Here is a 17,224-nt window from a genome sequence, read left to right on the forward strand (position 1 = left end):
ATCTATCTATCTATCTATCTATCTATCTAATCTGCCTGCTTCCTTGGTAGCCAGTTCCATAGAGTGACCCCCACCACTGAGGAAGCCGCATCATATCCCATTGCAAGTACAAAAACAGCCTAACAAAAGGGTGCTTTGAATTCACCCTTCACCTTTTGATTCGTTCAGAATCATAAACTCTTGTCCAGAGAAAAATTCAAACATTCTTTAGCCTGCAGGGGTTGCTGTGACACAAGGATAACTCCTTCTGGTTGCCACCCACAAGTCAAAACTAAAGCTTTAGTCCCCCCCCCCCCACTTTCTTTGTAATTTTATATATATAAAGCTTGTGTTTATGTCCTACAATAGCAGGCAAGCTTCCCAGCTACTGCATCTCCTTTTGTGCAACACTTGGCTTGGGGTGGCTCCCATAACGCCAACATTTACTTTACGACATGCTGGGATCTCCTATCTGAAAGGATGTCCTGTTTACATTCTGAGCCACAGCGAAGTAATTACACGACATGAGTTCTCCAGAAGTGAGACGAAACAAAAGAGCCCAGAGTACTTGAAAGGGATTTTCACACAAATTTGAAGAATGACACTTGCGTGACCCCTGTCATCGCAAAATTCAGAATTAGTGGTCCGCGGGTACGTATTTTAAAGGCGCACTGCACACAGGACTGGGGGTGCGGTGGCATCCCAAGAATGCTTTTGTGAGTGGCGTGAAGGCTTTTCTGCTCTTTTCTCCTTAGCAAAGAAAATAGAGACAAGTTGATACTTGGCCCAGCGCCAGGCGAAGTTCAGAAAACGATCTGTGTAGGTAAGCCATCGCGGCTGAATTGAATTTCGTCATTGCGGAGTATGCAGTGAAATGTTTTGTGCGCGGAGCGGGCCAGCGGGCCATTCCTTTGACAAGGTGCTCATGCAAAAGGAGCATTAATTGAGCAGGATTGCTTCGGAAGGGGAGCATGATTTAACTCTGTGCACAACGGCGTGAAAAGCAGCCCGCGATGGAAAGCCATGGGAACATGGCTCCGATTTCGAAATCCGGTCATGGGATTTTTATTTGTGACACATCAGAGGTGAATGACTTTACAAAGCTTTAATGGTTAAGCTGATGGTCTCCATCCACTGAGAACTTTTCCTGCCGAAACCCTGCTTAATTAATGGAAAATGCACAAGGCAAAAGCATACGCATAGGGCTGTTTTCAAAGGACTCGGTCCAGAAAACAAGTAATTTTTCTTTTCTTTTAGGAGGCAGATATTAATCATTTTCTTTTATTTTTCACATTTTTATACTGCCCTTCCTCCAAGGATTTCAGGGTAGTGTGCACAGTTCCTTCCCCTCCTTTTGCCCTCACAACAACCCTGTGAGGTAGGTGAGGCTCAGAGAAAAAGTGACTGTCCCAAGGTCATCCAGGAAGCTTCACGGCTGGGTGGGGATTTGCCTAAGTCCAACTCACGAACCGTTGCACCACCCTGGCGTTCATCTAAGATGAACCTCATCTCTTTTAAGATGAGCCAAAGTCCACACAATTTGTGTCATCTCTCTGGGTGTCTTTGTGTGTCATTCTCTTGCTGCCCTCAGGATGATTCTGGGCGGCTTTCTAGAAATTATGCAGAAGCTGCTGGCAACCACCAATGACACCAAATTGGAACATGTTGTAGTCCATGCCCTTCTCCCCAAGACTCCCCAAGGAATGCCTGGCACTGAAGGAAAACAGATCTCTCAAGGAATGGCTGAATGAATGTGCTAAGCTGTGGTGCTTTAGGACCCGGAAGGAACCTGCTCCCTCAAGTGTGGATCATGAAGTAGATATAAAAACCCTTTCATAGCAATGATGGGCAGTCCTGGGAAACTCCATAGATTACAGTGCCAAAAGGCAGAAGTCTCCTGTAGTGGCATAGCTAGAGGGGGGGAGGTGCGTTAAGTACTGCAGGACCTGCAACACGCTGTGAAAGTGCCCCCTCCCACTCGCTGTTGGAGCCACTCTGGGCAGCGATGGCAACACACAGTGCATTGGGTCTGACAGTGAGTGCCAACACGGCTCACGGCCGCCACCCCTGTAACTACGCCACTGGTCTCTTGAAAGACTCAGGATTCCAGATGGTATAAGATGGTGGGCTTTCTTGCATACCTCAAAACCCCAGCCCCCTTCATATACCAAATGGCAGTAGCTAACCCCCCCAGCCCTGCACCCTGGGGCAAAGGTCCATGATGGCTCCCCCCCCGTGGGATGCCACTGCCCCCTGCGCACAAATTCACCTCCACATACCTGAGCACATGGAGCATCGCACAACTCCAGGATGTGTGGGGAAGCCTCCTGATGTTTTAAACTGTGTTTCCGGTTTGCCTTAGGGAGGCTTCTGCGTGGTCCTAGAGGCGCACAAGGCTCTGTGCCCAGGGCATTTGCCCCTTTCATTTAATGGCGGGTCCACCACTGCCAAATGGCATCCCAAACACACCTAGGGTGCAATCTTAACGTGTACTTAGAATGCCCCAAGTCCCTTGGGCCAGCCTGGGAGGGTTGCAAATGTGCTGTAAGGCACGTTTGTGCCTCCTCAGAAGGAAACCAGGCTGGTGCTCCCAGAAGCGCAGGCCTGCAGAGGCTGACAGAAGCCTCTGCACCGGCTTCCTCCCAGCGCCTTGCGTCGGCTCAGATAAGCCAACAAAAGGAAAAAGGTAGGCAGGGAGGAGGAGGGAGGGAGACATTCCTGGGTGGGGGGAAGGTGGGCGGTGGGTGGCCCAGGGGGCAGGTGGGCAGGGAGAGGGAGGCGGGGCTGGAATCCAGCAGTTATGCCGGATCCCAACCCCCGTTCCCAGGGAGAATGGAGCGACTTCAAGCCTCTGCTCTCCTCGGACTTGTGCCACCTCCAGAAGTGGCGCAAGTCCAAGGAGACCCATTGGGGCCAGCAGCCCTTACCCTTAGCCTCTGGCTAAGCTGCTTAGTTTCCCCTTGCCTCTGGCTAAGCTGCTTATGACCCCTATCCTGCGCTGGATACAGTGCAAGTCTTCTGGATTGCCTGTTCCAGCGCAGGATAGGATTGCGCCCTTAGTCTTCTTACTGAAGTCAAATGCACATCTACATCACGACAGGGAATTGGACCTGGCTGTGAAGGCAGGATCACAGTAAGGCACATCTCAGACCTGGCCAGACTGACAAACTGCGTGTCATGCTGGGAGATCTGTGATCCATCTCTTGGTGTTTTCAATCTCTTGGTGCCACCTGGGCTCAGAGGAGAACAGCGCCTGCCTGCTGCCTCCTCCTCAAAACCATTCCGTTGATTGGTTTGAGGAAGGCAACTGCCTGAATCACATTCCCTTCAACTCTGAGTACGCGAGGCAAGCAGCTCCTCAAGGAGATTGCGTTCCCAGACGCGTCTGGGCCCCAAAGCCATGTGCGGCAGTTCCATGAAACCCCCCTTTTGCCATGACTTGCCTCCACATGTTCACTGATGCTCTTGGGTGATCCGCCATTAAGGTGATCCTCCAGTATTTCCACTCACCAGCTAAGAACATAAGAACAGCCCTGCTGGATCAGGCCATAGGCCCATCTAGTCCAGCTTTCTGTATCTCACAGCGGCCCACCAAATGCCCCAGGGAGCACACCAGATAACAAGAGACGTGCATCCTGGTGCCCTCCCTTGCATCTGACATAGCCCATGTCTAAAATCAGGAGGTTGCACATTCACATCATGGCTTGTAACCCGTAATGGCTTTTTCCTCCAGAAATTTGTCCAATCCCCTTTTAAAGGCATCCAGGCCAGATGCCATCACCACATCCTGTGGCAAGGAGTTCCACAGACCAACCACACTGTGACTGTGATTGGGATGACACTAGTTAAAATACCTCAGGGCCCAATCCTATCGTCCGCACTGTACCTCTGCGGTGCAAACATGCCATAAGGCACGTTTGCGGGGCCTACCGCCGGCTTCCGCCGGAGGTGGCTCAACTCCGGCCAGTGCTGAGCAACTGCTTGGCAGGCACCTGCGTTCCGCAGCTTGGCGGTGCCTGCCACCGCCAGGCTGTGGAACGGCAAACGGGGCGGGGACAGGGGCATTCTGGGGAGGGGGGAGTCCAGCGTGATGGGGGAGGGGGCAGGGAGGCTGGCATGATGCGGGGAGGCGGTGTGTGCCAGAGGATTGCCTGGGGGCAGGCAGGAGGAGGAACCATGGAGCTCTGCTCTGCAGGATCCTTGGTGCTCTTGGAGGCTGCATGCCTTACACGAGCGCCTTTACTTTAGCGGCGCCACTAAAGTGAGTAGCCCCATTGCAGGGCTGCCTCCCTTACCTGGGGGAAGGGCGCGAACATCCCCTACCCCCGAGGTGCCTCCCGTGGTAGCGCGGGAGGCGCTGGATTCAGCGGCAGCCCTCATGGTGCTGTCGAGCGGGGGCTCCCCGGGCAGCTCAGGATTGGGCTGCCCATTAGTATTGGGCAGTCAGTTCAGCCAATTGCCAAAAAGGCAAAAAGCCAGCCACTTAGGGACCAATCAGAGTGGATGTAAAAACTCCTACTCAGCCCCTAGATGCCCAGGCTAACTCGTACTGTGGGTGGGTGGGTGGTGCTAAGCTTCAACCGCCCAAAGGGGGTTGGTGGTTGGGAGCGCCATCTTGTATAGTTCCACTGTGCAGTCTCTGGTTTGTCAAGCCGAAGCACAGACCCAACACTGTGCTCTACCTCCTTTCTGTGCGTGACTCTGCCCACCTCCAGTTTCTAAAGTCGCCAAAGGGAGAGAACAGTATAGTGGAACTGATATTTCTGCTAGCGCAGTACCAACGCACGGTCTCTTATCACAACAACCACATGTTACACGTTCTTTATCCCATACATGATGTATATTCCACTGCTCTTATTTATGGGGTGGGAAACATTGGGGTGTAATCAACTCACCAAAGAGCTCTGGGGGAGGAGGGCAAAAGACAACAAGAAACAAACCTTGATTCTATATTTACATCTCTGAACAAGCTCACTTTGACTCATAGCTCCTTAATTAGAGGCATCTTCGTTTTCTTTTCTGTAGGGCATTTTTTTTTTACCCTCACAATGCAAGCATACATTTGGTAACTAATACCAGCAATTAGTCTCATCTGCTATGTAAATGAGTGTAATTGCAATTAAATACTTTAGTGGGCCCAAAGGGAAAACATGCAATCATTATGAAAGTAAGTAGGAGTAGATGGTTAAGGGACATTTAGAAGTGTTAACAGAAGTGCTCCCCCCCACCCTTTCCTGGTAACTTCAATCCCTTTTTAAAAATTGTTCCTTATTTCATCAAGTGGTTTGGAATATTATTTAAATGGAGCTTTAAAAAAATTAGATGTGTGTTTATTCGTACAGCAGGAAGAACTTTATGCAGACTAGAAAAAGAAGGTTGTGGACAAAGCAGAAAAGACCAGAACAGCAGCATTCTTCTGGTCATCTTCATTCCCTGATCAAAAATGCAGTATTAGTTGGATCTCGGTATCTGTGGGGGATTAGTTCCCAGACTGCCCTCCCCCACAGTGGATACTGAATCAATGGATGCTGACATCCTCCAGGGGGAGGCTCCCACAGAGTACCTCTGGATGTGACCGGAAGTGTTTTCTAAGAACATAAGAACAGCCCCACTGGATCAGGCCATAGGCCCATCTAGTCCAGCTTCCTGTATCTCACAGCGGCCCACCAAATGCCCCAGGGAGCACACCAGATAACCTCATCCTGGTGCCCTCCCTTGCATCTGGCATTCTGACATAGCCCATTTCTAAAATCAGGAGGTTGCACATACACATCATGGCTTGTAACCCGTAATGGATTTTTCTTCCAGAAACTTGTCCAATCCCCTTTTAAAGGCGTCCAGGCCAGATGCCATCACCACATTCTGTGGCAAGGAGTTCCACAGACCAACCACACGCTGAGTAAAGAAGTATTTTCTTCTGTCTGTCCTAACTCTCCCAACACTCAATTTTAGTGGATGTCCCCTGGTTCTGGTGTTATGTGAGAGTGTAAAGAGCATCGATCTATCCACTCTGTCCATCCTCTGCATAATTTTGTATGTCTCAATCATGTCCCCCCTCAGGCGTCTCTTTTCTAGGCCCAAACGCCGTAGCCTTTCCTCATAAGGAAGGTGCCCCAGCCCCGTAATCATCTTGGTCGCTCTCTTTTGCACCTTTTCCATTTCCACTATGTCCTTTTTGAGATGCGGCGACCAGAACTGGACACAATACTCCAGGTGTGGCCTTACCATCGATTTGTACAACGGCATTATAATATTAGCCGTTTTGTTCTCAATACCTTTCCTAATGATCCCAAGCATAGAATTGGCCTTCTTCACTGCCACCGAAGCGTTCTGAGGCATGGGGAGGCTGGGTGTGGGAAGGCCTTTGAGAGGCACTTCTAATTTTTCTGCAAATTGGAAGCGCCTCTCATAGGCCTCTCCTTGCCTCAGAATACCACCGGACATGACCGGAAGGCACTCCCAGTTGTGTCTGGAGGTCCTCTACGGGCACTCCAGGTGCAGGTTCAGAACCTGTGTTGGGTCAAAACCATGGGTTTCAAACTCACAGATGAAGAGTTTATATATCCATGTATATCCTTGGCCTAAGAAAAATCTTGCCAGAACAGACCCTTGGCCCATGTAATCCAACATTCTACTGCCACATGTCATCATAACTAGTACCCATTGATAGATTTGTCCTCCCTGAATTTGTCCTGTCCTCTTTTGAAGCTATCCAAGCTAGTGGCCACCACCACATCATGGGGCAAGGAATTCCACAGAATAAGTAAACTCTGTGCGAAGTAGCTCCTGTTCTCTGTTGTAATCTTTCCTCATTCGGCTTCAGTTCTCTGATCATGTGTATAGCATTCCAAATGTGATCGGTTGTTGTTGTTGGCAACCTTCAGTCTTGAAAGACTATGGTATCGCGCTCTGAAAGGTGGTTCTGGAACAGCGTCTAGTGTGGCTGAAAAGGCCGATTCGGGAGTGACAATCCCTACCACACTGGGAGCAAATGCAGTCTGTCCCTGGTCTGTCTCCTTGGCTATGGGTCTTCCTTCTTTGCCTCTTAGCCTCAGACTGTTGGACAAGTGTCTCTTCAAACTGGAAGAGGCCATGCTGCACAGCCTGCCTCCAAGCGGGCCGCTCAGAGGCCAGGGTTTCCCACCTGTTGAGGTCCACCCCTAAGGACTTCAGACCCCTCTTGCAGATGTCCTTGTATCGCAGCTGTGGTCTACCTGTAGGGTGCTTTCCTTGATCGGTATATAGGCATATAATATATAACCTTAGCAGTCTGATGCTTGATTCCTTTTCTAATGACCCCAGCATGAAACTTTCCCTTCTTCACTGCTCTCACACACCGGGTCAGCATTTGCAAGCCACCACAACTCCAAGGTCTCTTTCCTAATTCATCACATCCAGTGGCGTAGCTGGAGGGGGTGCAAAGCACTAAGTCTTGCAGGGAGCCTCATCGCAGCATGCAAGGGGTCTTCCCCATTGGAGCCATTCCATGTGGCGGGTGCAAAACAGAGGCCTATGCCTGGCTCTGAAGGGAAGGGGGAGAGGCCCCTTGCATGCTGTGAGGCTCTCTCAGCCCAATCCTGAGCTGCCTGAGGCGTGGGACTGCAGCAGCGCTGTAAATGGCTGCCACCTCATCCAGCGCGCTCCAGGCAGCTGACGGTGGCTCCTCGGGAGAAGGGGACTTTTGTCCCCTTCCCCCAGGTAAAGAGAGTAGCCCTGCAATGGGGCTACTTGATTCTCCACCGACCAAAAGCTTGGCAGAGAATCAAGAGCCTTTGTGTTCGGCTGCGAGCCCAACACGGAGCTCTGGATCCGGTGAAGCAAAACTCCACCAGTCCCAGCATCCTCCCACCCTGCTTCTTCCCCCATAACACCTCCTCCCTGCCTCCCCCCCACCACGCCTCCACCTACTTCACCGCTGCTCGGCTTTCCGCACAACTGCCGAGTGGCGGAGCTGGCACTTGCCCGGTGGTAGCCCAGCGCCAACCAGCACTGGACTACCGCCGGTGAAGCACCAGTGGTAGGGCTCACAAACGTGCCTTATGGTGTGCCAAGCTCAGGACGGGGCTGTTAGTGCTTTGCACCCCCTCTAGCTACACCACTGATCACAGCCACCTTTGACCCCATCAGTGTAAATGTGAAGTTGGGGTTGTTCATCCTCAATGTGGCGTTTGGAATCGAAATGATGACTGGTGGCCCTGTTGATCCTATACGTCACTCCTGCTGAGCCAAGCAGCACTGAGAAATGCTGGAACACTTCCCCTTAAATTATATTTCAGAGTATCTCTGGTTAGAGTAAAATGAAATGTATGAAGATGTAGGATGCCAAGTTTCTACCCATCTTTGCAGTGGATTTTGAGAAAAAACCAGGGCAGAGCTTTGTGCTTCGTGCAACTGTCCCTCTTCTGTGTGAACTAACATTCACCTCCGAGTACAGCTCTTTCCCCTCCAGCTGCAGGACCTGGTCTGTTTGTGGTCTCCCTGCCAGTGGAATTGTTTCAGTCTTTTCCCTTCAGAAGGCAAAACATAAACAAGAGGCACATTAAAATGGAAACAGGATCTTGGTCCTCGGCTTCATAGTTTTATTTAGCAATGACCTTTAACCCTCATTAAGGTACTCTGGAAAAATTGGGGGCCCTTTTTTAAAATATTCCTCGGTGGGAAGATTTTGATCTTGGTGTTTTCTTCCTAATATATTTTCAGTGGATTTTTAGCTTAATTGAAATCGAAATTGTGAAAGAGATAGATAGATAGATAGATAGATAGATAGATAGATAGATAGATAGATAGATAGATAGATAGATAGATAGATAGATCTGATTTAAGTTTGCTATAGAGGCAAACCTCTGCACATGGAGTGAACTTCCTTGTACTGGAGGGGGGGCAACTTCTGAGTAAACAAGTATAGGTTTACACTGCAAGGCAATTTTGTCTGGGTCACCGACCCCAAGTTTGGTACCTAAACTGGTTTTCTGCATTGTGGAAGAACAACTTAAACTGGTTTCCTGCAGCAAGCTACCATTTAAACTGGGCAAAATATTCACTTCAAGATTAGGTACTTGCACCCTTGCCCAGTCATAGTTTAATGTCAAGGTAGGTGCCAACGGTGGATAAGTGCTATAGATTTCAACAAGGTTTTATTTGTTTAAATCCAAATATTCCAGATGACCTGACTTGTAATTCAAATGTATGTGTCCTCAGAAAATATTACCGAAATATGTCTGCTTTCAAGGGTAAAATAATTGTCTGCACAATGTAGGAAGAATGACAGCCCAATCTTACGATCCTTCAGTGCAAGGCCCAGGCCCCTGGTGAGACTGCCGCGATAGTGTGTGCAAGCTGGGGTCACCAGTGCAAATGTTGTGGGCCCCAAACTTGTGCCAATGACTTAATGAGTCTCTGTTAGAGCAAGCAAGTCAGGAAAGTTCAGGGGAGGTTCAGGGCAGGGATCAGGCCAGAACAGGGGTGTTTTGCGGGCAAGCCAGAGTGGATCTCTACATAGCAGTGGTGCCAACATCCTATGCCCAGTGCATTCACTTGAACCACTGTCACAGTGACAAAACGTTATTTTATTCCCTACATCGCATATAAGTAAAGTCGGGTTTCATCTTACATGAAGGCTACGATTTGAAGTCAGAAAGCAAGGGGAAAATTGTGTATAGTTGAAACTACCTTAAACTACCTACCTTGAATTCATGCAAACAGTGGCATAGCTATAGGGGATGCAAAGTAGTAAGTTTTGCAGGCGCCTGAATGCGCCATGTAAGTGGCCCCTCCCCCTCCTGTTCAGAGCCATTCTGGGCGGTAGGAGAAAAAGTAGGCGAATGCCAGAGAAGACCCAGCGGCAAACGGAATGGCCCAGAATGGCTCCAAATGGAAGGGGGAAGGGCTGCTTGCCCGGTGTGTTCAGGCACCTGCAAAACTTAGCGCTTTGCATCCCCTCTAGCTATGCAAGTATAACGTGTAAAACGAGATAGTTCTGTTGTGGGGACAGTAGGGTGGTTCAAGCAACTTAAGTGGCAACTAATGGATAATAGTTCATTCGTAGTTCTTTGAGCATGTGTCTGATCCTAGGTCCTGCGCCAGTGATTCTGAGTAGCCCCATTGAGCAGGCTGGGGCTCTACACAGGGGTAAGGGAATAAATGTTCCCTTGCTCTGCAGAGACTTCTGGCCTGCTCAATCTCAGCGCTAGATACGGTGTGGGTCCTGCAGCCCATCTGCACCAGCACTGAATAGGATTGGGCTGTCTGACCAGTTAACCCCAATGGCATCGGAACAGCCCCACACATACCCTCTCTGAATGGCTATGATGCTACAGTCTCCACATGTTGTTGAGGAGTTATTTAATGCTGCCTCCTTTCAGGTTTTGATTCCACAGCCTTGACCTTCTCATACTTCCGAATAAGAGGGGGGAAAAAAATGAAGCCTGCTTCCTAAGCACTACTTCCTTTCGGAGACCGGTACAGCACTTTAGAGTATTTCACCCCTGCAATTTCCATTTTTAGTTTCTAAAGCCAGGAAATAATAAACGAAATCATGTATTCATCAAGAATTCTCATAAGTGTATTATATTAAACTGACAGCACTGATACCACTATTCACGTTGAAATAATTAGCAATTCTGAGGCTATTAACAGCATATTCTACCACTGTTCTAGCCAGGGAAGGATGAATGAAAAACCTGTTGGTGACTTTTGCTCCTACTAAAGTTTAATTAGCCCAAGTTATTGACCTAATGTTTAATGCGAAAGCACACTCTGGAATGATCGAGTAACGAGCTATCAAAGCGAGGAACTTTCCAAGTACCGGTATTATATTTTCTTTATCCTACAATAGCATAATAGGGCTCCGAGCATTTAAACGGCTTTTTTGCAAAGTATTCATGTAATTGCGAACATCACCTGTGGGACTGAAAGGCTTTGTCTTTAATTGATGCCAAAGTGCATCACTTTGACAAGGTCAATTTCGCAAGTGGAGCGCGGCGCGGTTTTGATTCTTTCGGAATTAACTGCGATCTATAAAAATTATCAATAAAGAATAATATCTCTGTCATCAAATATTAATAATGATTGCAATTGGAATATTCTACCTTTAATGTACATAAAAATTATGGGTAGAAATTATCCTTTCTGGAAAGCAGTGTTATGCAAGGAGATGACGACTAGAAAGAAAATGTGATGCAGCCAAGTGAAAGGTTGGAATCTTCACGAAGAATCCACATTCATCCCGACTGTTTGGCTCTATGGATCTACTTGAAGTTCTCTGTAGACATTCTCCTAGTATCCAAACTGAAAAGGAGGCAAGTGCTGGAAGTACTGGGGTCGAGGAGAGGCCCATGACCCTTGGCTACTCATGTTAGAAGATTTCAGGGGGAGCTAAGCTGTGGCTAAATTGGAGGAACTCAAGGGTGGTCTTTGTGGCTGGTCACATACACCCTACACACTTGGCATTTTTGTGTTCGCGCTTGAACTGCTGCAGAGGGTCTCAGGGATGGTGCATGAATCCCATTGGATTATTCAGCACGATAACTCACAGCTTAGCATGTGAACTTATGCTACAGACCAGCGTTGTATCGGAGGCACTCTGGAAACAGTTGCTTTGCCAGGCCGTATGAGTCCTTGGGCCGGGTGACATCATGGAGGAGCGTGTCACCCTCCTCTTCAGTGCAACCTTTACCTCCAGAAATGGCTCTATTTGGAGCTGTACTAAAATGACGGCTCTAAACGGAGCCAAATGGTGGGAGGGTCAATTTTGCAGCATTAGCTATGACAGCAAGATAAGTACGTACAGTCAAACCCCCCCCCCCAGCAGAGATGGCAGAAAACTGCTACTCTGCCACAGGGGAAAATGCCCCCCCCCGACTTCACTTCAGTTACACCACTGTCTGAAAATAGTCTCTTTGAGCTGTGATGACTCAGGAGTTCCATGCTGTAAGTGTCCTCTGGGATTGGCCCATCAGTGAGGTTACTAGTTATTAACTCATTAGAGATTGCCTACTCCCGTACAATCCGGCTCGTCCTCTTAGGTCATCAGAGAATGCCTTTTTACAAGTGCCGCCGCCTAGGGAGGTATGTGGGGCAGCGGCAAGAAATAGGGCCTTCTCAGTAGTGGTACCAATGCTATGGAATTCCCTTCCCCTTGACTTAAGAACGGCTCCCTCTCTTGTAACTTTCCGGCGAGCCCTGAAGACCCTTCTGTTTAGACAAGCCTTCTGAGTTCCTGGCCTTTTTAACATCTTTTTAACATCTCTTAACATTTTTTAACATCTGCTCACAGGCCTGATCCTTTTCTAATTTGCTGCCCTATGCTCTTACCTGATTAGTTTTTATCTGACTACTGTTTTTATGATACGTTATGTTTTTATCTGCTTTTAAATTATGTTTTTAACTTGTTTTAACCTTGTTTTGTAAGCTGCCTTGAGTCCCTTCGGGGAGAAAGGCGGGGTAAAAATAATGTATAATAATAATAATAATTACTTAGGGCCCAATCCTATCCAACTTTCCAGCATTGATCTCGCTGCAACGCAGCATTTTAGAACAATTTCATATGTGATTTTCTTCTTCAGGGAACATTAATGGCTGTTTCCTAAGGCTTCTTTCTGCCTGCAGAAGAAATTCTTGAGCTTGCAGAACAAGTCCTTCCGCAGATGGAAGGAAATCAGTGCCAGAAACATATACATTGGGAAAACACAAAAATGCATACCTTAATGCAAGTGTATGTTAGAAAGCCACCCTTTCAATCCTTGTTGCACAAACTGTATGTTCACTCCAAAATATTGTATAGAACCTGAATGCAAAGTCCCTGCCCAGTCTGTGCAAACAGTGGTGTAGCTAGAGGGGGGGCGGAGCACTAAGTTTTGCAGGGAGCCTCCCTGCAGCGTGCAAGCGTCCTGTCTCCCTCCCCTTGGGAGCCATTCGCCTCCCTTTTGCGCCCCTCAAATGGCTCCAAAGGGGAGGGGAGGAGCCGCTTGCACACTGCGGTGAGGCTCCCTGCAAAACTTAGTGCTCCGCCCCCCTCTAGCTACGCCAGTGTGTGCAAATTCAGCAGAAGTTTGTGAATTAGCAAGGCTGTGGTTTGAATTTATATTTTGTTAAATCCAAATGCCTTTTCCTCAATTGTTCCTGCTTTTGAACAACTAGTGCTTGTAGAACTGAGACTGCAACAAAATGGCCAAAAGAGGATAGAATTATTCTGAAATAAATCACTGTTCCCCCTTCTTCTGTTCTATTTTTTAAAGAGAGTAGTGTTCATAAATAGTGTTTCATGCATCCTACCCCTCCGCACATTAAACTAGAAAGGGCACTACTATTTTGGTGACTCTTAGCAATAGTCTGATTCTGATAGTGGAGATAATACACATTCCTTAACATTTGCAATGCATATTTTTTTCCACATAACTGCAGTAAGGGCGCAAACCTAACCCCTTATGTCAGTGCTTTCCAGTACTGGCATAGCGGTGCCAATGGGACGTGTGCTGCACCCTGCAGTTGGGTGTCACTCATGGAGGCCTCCTCAAAGTAAGGGAATGTTTGTTCCCTTACCCCATAGCTGCACTACCCTTATGCCAGTTCTGGAAAGCACTGACATAAGGGGCTAGGATTGTGCTCTAAAGCACATACCTTAAAGCTGATAAATATAATTGGATACAGTTCAGGGATTCTTGCATAGAAGGCTTGAATCCCCTAACGCCTATTTCCTAAATTGCTGATTCAGGATTGAGTAGCCCTGTGAAGGGCTTTCAGGCCTGGGGTGGTGGTCAGGATACAATGGAGGTCTCCTCCACCATCCCTGACCTCCCCCGTCCTGAAACAACCCCTTCCTACTTCCATTCCATCCTCCCCATCCTCTGTGCCAAGCACAGAACTTATCTGCACTGGCAGCCACAGGTCCAGTACTGGTGGGATGACACAGGCCTTCCTGCTGGTGCCTCTTGAGTCATCGCAAACGTGCTTTCCAGGCAGGAATGGGGATGGAGCAAAGGAAAAGCAATGGCATTTGCTCCAGGACCGCCCCACTCCTTCCTTGTTTCAGTCCCTGTTCCTGCCCTCTGCCTGTTCAGCAGAGTGAGTGCAGGAGTGGGCAGGGAGCAGAGTGGGGGACATCTGGCTGAGGAGGACAATGTGAGAGATGGGGCATGGCAGTTGCACATGAGGAGCCCCATCCTGGCCCACTCTCCCTCCTAGCCTTGTCTGCAGTGGCATAGTAGAGGGGGTGTAAAGCACTAAGTTTTGCAAGGAGCCTCACCACAATGTGCAGCAACTGTTACCCTGCACATGCCTGATCTTGTCTGATCTTGGAAGCTAAGCAGGGTCAGGCCTGGTTAGTACGTACTTGGATGGGAGACTGCCTGGGAATACCGGGTGCTGTAGGCTTCTACCATAGTCTTTCGAGACTGAAGGTTGCCAACCATCTCCCTATACTGAACACTATCTCCCGATCTCGTCTGATCTTGGAAGCTAAGCAGGGTCAGGCCTGGTTAGTACGTACTTGGATGGGAGACCGCCTGGGAATACCAGGTGCTGTAGGCTTATACCATAGTCTTTCGAGACTGAAGGTTGCCAACCAACCACCACAGTGTGCAAGTGGCCCTCCCCCTCCCCTTTGGAGCCAGACGTACTCTAGGGGCTCCATTTTGCTCTAGGAGCCCAAAATGGCTCCAAAGGGGAGGAGGAAGGGCCGCTTGCAACTGTTACCCTGCACATGCCTGATCTTGTCTGATCTTGGAAGCTAAGCAGGGTCAGGCCTGGTTAGTACTTGGATGGGACACCGCCTGGGAATACCGGGTGCTGTAGGCTTATACCATAGTCTTTCGAGACTGAAGGTTGCCAACCAAGCTGCGGTGAGGCTCCCTGTAAAACGTAGCCTTTTGCACCCCCTCTAGCTACACCACTTCTTCTCTGTATCAAGTATCCATCATCTGCATAGCCACATTATCTCTTTCCTTTTTCTCCTGCACATAATAAATACAATTGCCATTGCTTCACTCTCGATGTAGCTTTCACACATTTGTAGGGAAGAGTTTAGTTGACATGCCTCACCCAAGGCAGACATACAGTATCATTGCTGCAGTGCCCTGTTTGAATGCCTAGCAGATAAAGATAAGTGTCTGGAAGCTGAGCTGTCGCCCTGCCTGAAGAAGGATTTGCTGCCTTGGATTGGAGGCTGGCATTCAGGGGGTGAGACCATGAGACGAAGAGGCGGAGAGAGACTAAGAAGCCACTGACAGATATCTGCAGAGAGGTGTGAAGGGCTGTGGAGGAGTCCGCTGGCAAGAAAGAGGTAATGTCTCAAGAATTGGCCTAAGGTTTGATTTGCAGCTGCCTGAGAAGCCTTGGAAGTGCCAGGCTGGAAACCAGGCTGAGACTGCACTATGAATGGGAAACCTCTGGAGAAATGGAAGGCTTAGTATTTCTCATTGAACAATACATTTATTTATTTATTTATTTATTTATTTATTTATTTATTTATTTATTTATTTGGGTTGTGGCATGAAGACTACAGGGCTAGGTGCAACATAAGAACATAAGAAGAGGCCTGCTGGATCAGGCCAAAGGCCCATCTAGTCCAGCTTCCCATATCTTACAGTGCTCCACCAAGTGCTTCAGGGAGCACACAAGACAGCCAGATACAACCTGCGTCCTGGTGCCCTCCCCTGCATCTGGCACTCTGAGGTAGCCTACCTCTAAAACCAGGAGCTTCCACAGACCTATCATGACTTGGAATCCGTGTTATACTTTTCCTCCAGAATTTTGTCCCATGAAAGAATTATTGGGAAGGGAGAGAACGCTTGCCATTTTCAAATATTTAAAAGGAGCAAGCTGGTCAGTTTTTCAGAGAAGGATAGGACAAAAAGTTATGATTTCAAATGACGATGTTGTGGATTTAGATTAAACACAGCAAAAATGTCCAGTTTGCAAGAGTAATGGGGTTGCTTTTTCAGTAAGGGGATAAACTGTGTCAGTAGTTCACCAAGCCCCTATCCTTGGAGATTAAAAAAGGAAGAGGCCAGTATTGAATATTTAATTTGCACTGGGTTTCTTTCCCAATCTGATAACTCCATATAGACAGAGGTGTTTGTAGAGGGAACAAATGTTCCCTTACCCCACGGATACTTCAGTGGCCACTCTGGCCCTGCGGGATACAGCAGTGGCCATTTTAGCGCCACTGTGGTGTCAGAACTTAGGATGGGGCTGTAAGTCTTACTGGACCCAATGGACTTACTTTAGAGTAAAATAAACAACATCATTTGAAACACCTCTACATATAGACCATACCACTGTCTCATGTAATATTTGTTTGCTTAATAAATTGTTATCCCACCTTTCCCCTAATGTGGGCACTCCAGGCAGCTAAGCACATATTCTAAAAACTCAATTAAAACAATTATTTTTTTTTAAAAATCAATGCATAAAAAAAAGCCATCAGTGCACATATAACCACCATGTGAGGGCAATAAAAAAAAACAGCAAATTAAGAGCAGCTGTGAAAATCATCCTCAAAACAGACGTGGACATGTAAAAGCAGAGCCGCCGAACAATCATCAGCGATCCTAAGAAGTAACTGGCAATGATGTCATCACCAGTAACTTGCAGTGGTACTTTGAATAGGTGGAGCATGTGAAGTAATACAGTGGAGGACAAATGTTAAGAAACACTACCTTAGATTAATCCTTGATACCTGTTTGCCCCCCCCCCCCCCAAAAAAAAAAAAAAAAGCACCAACGGAGAACTAGAATCATTCTGGGTAAATTAGCAAGCCCATTCCCTAATGCACCTGGGCAAAACAACAAGAAGATAAGTGGATATTTCCAGGTTTATGAACTGAGCTTCTGGGAATGAAAAAGAATTCTCGTCTCTATGAATTGTTCAGATTCTCCTGACCTCCACCTTCTAGAACAAGCCGGTTGACCGTTCTCAAACAGTTCAGAGACACTTGAGATTTAATTGCACGTCCTCAGCACTGCACAAAGGGTTTGTGTTCAAAAGATGCATTTATCAGTGATGGATGGTACTTTAATTATAACCTGTGAGACTGAAGTCTTTCATTGACAGGGCTGGTGTTATGGCTGACTGCACACCAGGTTCTCCATAACAGTCCTCCCACAGGCAACTTTGATACATTAGAGGCAGCGCTTCTGTCAGTGAAAGGTTTGCCATCCTAAGAAGCCTTCATGTCATTGAGAAAGTCAACAAAAGTGTCAGCTAGTATTGAGGCTGACCACTGTTTTCTGATAGAGATAACCACCAA

The 17,224-nt window shown here is 47.9% G+C and overlaps 1 pseudogene; it reads left to right on the forward strand.

Moving 5' to 3' along the window:
* Nucleotides 1-14,655: 14,655 nt before the first annotated feature.
* On the forward strand, nucleotides 14,656-14,772 carry LOC136637454 (5S ribosomal RNA; annotated as a pseudogene).
* The last annotated feature ends 2,452 nt before the right edge of the window (nucleotides 14,773-17,224 follow it).

The sequence above is a fragment of the Tiliqua scincoides genome, chromosome 1 (genome assembly GCF_035046505.1).
Source record: "Tiliqua scincoides isolate rTilSci1 chromosome 1, rTilSci1.hap2, whole genome shotgun sequence".
NCBI lineage: Eukaryota > Metazoa > Chordata > Lepidosauria > Squamata > Scincidae > Tiliqua > Tiliqua scincoides.